Here is a 4,748-nt window from a genome sequence, read left to right on the forward strand (position 1 = left end):
AAATTTCGTCCCGAAATTTAAGCAGGTGCAGGGGTTGACTCAGCATCTGGGAACAAATGCGGATACTTCTGCTTCATCTGATCTTCACGCTCCCAAGTGAACTCGGGACCACGTCTGGCGTTCCATCTAACCCGGATAATAGGAATTCGGCTCTGCTTAAGAGTCTTAACTTCTCGATCCATAATTTCAATAGGTTCATCAATAAAGTGTAGTTGCTTATCAACATGAAGTTCTTCCAGAGGAATAGTCTTATCGGCCTCGGCCAAACACTTCTTTAGATTCGATACATGAAAAACATCGTGAACAACACTGAGTTCTTGTGGCAACTTCAAACGATAAGCCGCCGGTCCAACTCTCTCAACAATCTCAAACGGTCCAACAAAACGAGGACTTAGCTTTCCCCTTTTACCAAAAGGAATCACACCCTTTGATGTTATGCGAGGTGTATATAAAATAGCTTTATTTTTACAATGAAATACTATTAAATATGATACAATTTTACACCAGATTTTTATTTATTTATAGAATGGGATATACCTAAACCTTGCTACAACACTATAGGCAGTGTACCTAATCGTAGAGTAGTGTAGTTTTTAGTAAGTCCGGTTCGTTCCACAGGGAGCTGGCTTATTTCACACTATATTTAAACAATTATATTCGTACAAAATACATTATTTTTATATATAATAATAATATAAAAGGGGGTTTATCGTTTAATGACCGGTTTGTCGATTTTAAAACTTTAGTCGCAGTTAAAACCTAATGTAAAATATTAAAAATAAATATAACTTAATTTAAAGCGTAAAGTAAATAACGATAATGAAATTGCGATAAATAAAATTGCGATAATTAAAAAGTACGATAATTAAAAGTTCAATTAAATATGAAAATAAAGGAATTATGCTTATTTATACTTCTGTAATCATGATGTTTGACGTGTTGATTTTAGTTTTATGCCCATGGGTTAATTGTCCTTTGTCCTGGATTATTTAATATGTCCGTCTGGTTTTTGTCCATAACAGTCCATCGGTCATAAATTTAAAGTGCGAGTGTCCTCGTCAAATTATCCTTATACCCGAGGTTAAATATTCCAACTAATTGAGGACTTAAACTGTAACAAGGTTTTATTACTTTGTTTAATAATTACACCAGGATATCGACTGCGTGTAACCCAAGGTTTTAATACTTTGTTAACAATTACGCCAAGTGTCCTTGTACATAATTTCACCCCTGTTTTAATAATTCCACAGACTATTAATCCATTCCCGTGTCCGGTTAAATGAACGATTATTCGTGCATATAAATACCCCACCCATTGTGTCCGATCGAGTGTATATGGTTATTTATAGGTACGTCCAATTGTAAATCTTTATATTAAAATTAACAAACTATCATTTAGTTAAATAAATATAAAGCCCATTAATAGCCCATAGTCTAATTTTCACAAGTGTCGTTCTTTTGTCCAAACCCCAATTATGGTACAAAGCCCAATTACCCAATTTTAATATTTTTAGCCCAACATCATGATTACTTCATCTTAAATAATCATAATAATAACTTAAGTACGAGACATTAATTTAAAAAGGAGAACATAGCTTACATTGATTATTTATCGCGTATGTTACACGGACAGAGCTCCGACTTTAAAACCCGTAAAATAACCTTTGCATAATCCAAAACTAATCTAATATAAAACTAACCTATATTATATATATATATATATATATATATATATATATATATATATATATATATATATATATATATATATATATATATATATATATATATATATGTTATACTAAATAGAGGGAGTAATATATATTTTCGTGTGTCTAAATTCGTTGCCCAAACTTGCAATTTATAGGAATGTGGCCAGAAAAAGTAGGCCATGCGATCGCATGAGATTTGTGCTTCCAGGCCATGCGATCGCATGGCCAGCTGGATCCAGCCATATTTGCTTGTTTTCTTCTTTGTCGACATAATATATAAATATATATAATATATATATAATTTATATAATTATATATATATTATATTATATTCTTGTGCATAGTAGACTTGTAATTTTTGGTCCGTTGCGTCGGGCGTTGATAGTTGACTCTGGTCCCGGTTCTGGATTTTCGAACGTCCTTTCGTATAATTTAATATCTTGTACTTTGTGTTCCGCAACTTGTACCCTTGTCATTTTTAGACGTTTCTCATCAATAATTTGAACCACTTGGATTGTATCTTGTACATTTGAGCTTTTTGGACGTTTGCGTCTTCAAATCTTCATTTTCGCCTTTTGTCTTCGCACTTATTTATTTAAACGATTACAACTTAAAAATAGAATAATTACAACTAAAAACTTTACATATTGGAAGGATATTGATACTAAATATATGTTCATTTGGTGCACTATCAAATATCCCCACACTTGAACGTTGCTTGTCCTCAAGCAATACAGAACTTGAAATAATACATCACACGAATCACTTCTTTATTCTTCACACTTTGTACATCAGTGATTTTGATACGGCGGTATAAACAATGGTAGTAACGATGTGGTTTACAGTCCCACATGACTATGAAAATTTAGATCCTTTAAGGAAATTGGATCTTTATGAAAACATTTGATCTTTTGACAATTCAATCTAGCTTTTACCCTAGATAAGTTTTTCGGAATAACCCTTCACCGGTGTTTGCAAAATATTTTTGTGGGTTTGGTGGGTTTCAGATTTGAAAATTTTAGCTCAAAACTTGCGGTTTTGTGTCACCCACTTGCTAACCTTGTATTAGGAAAGCAACACATCCAGTATATTTGCTCCGTATATTACCTTTCGATAAACTACCGTCCGGTTGTAAAGGAAAGCGTTGAACAAGCAACTGTTAAGGCGATGTCTAATGACATGCAGATGTTCATGGTCTACAACGTGTCGGATGCAATTACTATCCTTTGTAGGAGCAATAGTAAAGATCACCCTATAATTTTTCGGTCTGGCACAAGGTCCTGTCTTCGACAATGCTATGCAACCACCGTTCTTACGGGTGACACCCGATTTGGTTCAGGTGACCTAATGAATTCCAGGTGAATTCCTAGGATTTTACGTTCAATGGTAATGAACGCATTGAAAATAGGTTTTCAGAAAACAAATCGGTTTTAATTTGATCAAAATATTTTCTCGTTCAAGCTCGAGTTTAGATATCATCGAATTCCATGAGTTTGTAATTCTCAATCTTTAAAGTCAATCTCAAGGATTGAGTAATATCAGTCTTAAAAGCTGATTTTTAATCTTTAAGGAGATTATCCTTTCTGGGGGTCTGATTCATTAGTCTTATCAAGCTAATTTGCACGGCGTCCTCCCCATTTTACGAGACAGATCCTCTCATGGTTAGGATAAGTCTGACCACTTGGCGACCCTGTTTGATGCTGAGGTCCGTGGATTTCCTGCTGATTTTAGAGATGACTTTTCTAGATTTTTCGTCAACCTACAGCTGGTCTGGACGACAACTTCATGACCTAAATCAAGAAGCGCGTGTCTTTTTCGAAAGACTTTACTTCCTTTTAATGATGGAATTGATTCATCGTGTAGATCCATCTTTCAATACAGTAAATCGGGTAAACCAGTTAATTTAGTTCAAAATAAAAGCACCTGCAATACTTTACAAAAACATGTGATAGATAGTTTTTAATTGAATAACTTGGTACATTCTCCCCACACTTGGTTTTTTTCATGCGTCTTTTTATATCTTAATAAATAAATTCAAGCGTTTTAGTTGTTTCTCAATTTATGTCCTTTCCGAGGTAACAATAATTTCGGCATTAACACCTAGTTTTATCATTCATAAATATGTATAAACATGATTTTGAATTCATTTAATTGAAAAATTTTAAAATTTTCACAATATTTAGAAAATAAGCCAAGTATAAACCCGAGAGAATTTATAACCCTTCCCCACACTTGAGATCATGCAATGCCCTCATTTGCATGAAATCAGACTCTAATTATAAATTCATGAGGGTGATTAGTGTAGAAAAGTGATTGAAAATACCCAGTTTGTAATTACAAAGCTCGTCGAATGATAGATGGCGCGCCTCATCGTTCATTCCTTCTTGTTTTATCACACATATTTTTCTTCAAAAACGGTTGCTTTTCTGAACTGTTTACTAATTTCTGAAAATGCGTCTTTTACCCTAATCTATTATGCATATTTATTAACGAGTTATGCACTAACCCGAACCCCGAATTTAACGTTAAGTGGGGTTAGACTTCCCCAAACTTAGCTGATGACATGTGAAGTCGGTAGAATAAGTTCCACGAATTAGAATAGTGAGCCAGTTATTTACATCTCGGGTGGTATAAAATATATTAATGGGTTTAAAGTTTAGACCCACCCGATCGTCACTACTTAATTCTTTTTTAAGTGTAGCTTTTAGTAAATGGATATGTCTCTTTTCTGGTTCTTGGTCAAATGGATCGATATACACCGACATACATATTATAGGGTGGACAATTTCTAACGTTTCCTTCCTTTTATTCTCGACGTCAAAGTTTTCACCTCTATTACCCAATTGGGTGAAATTCGAGGTGTCAATATCTATTACAACTTGTAGTTCATCTTTGGTAGATGACTCGTCTATTGAGAATATTGGGTTAGAAGGTTGTGGAATGGTGAATTTCGGGATCAAAGCAAATTCTTCTTCATTAATCGGTCCCACCATTTTGGTCTTGGGGGTAAAATTTTCAACGTTATCGTTTTTCCAA

The sequence above is a fragment of the Rutidosis leptorrhynchoides genome, chromosome 5 (assembly GCF_046630445.1).
Source record: "Rutidosis leptorrhynchoides isolate AG116_Rl617_1_P2 chromosome 5, CSIRO_AGI_Rlap_v1, whole genome shotgun sequence".
NCBI lineage: Eukaryota > Viridiplantae > Streptophyta > Magnoliopsida > Asterales > Asteraceae > Rutidosis > Rutidosis leptorrhynchoides.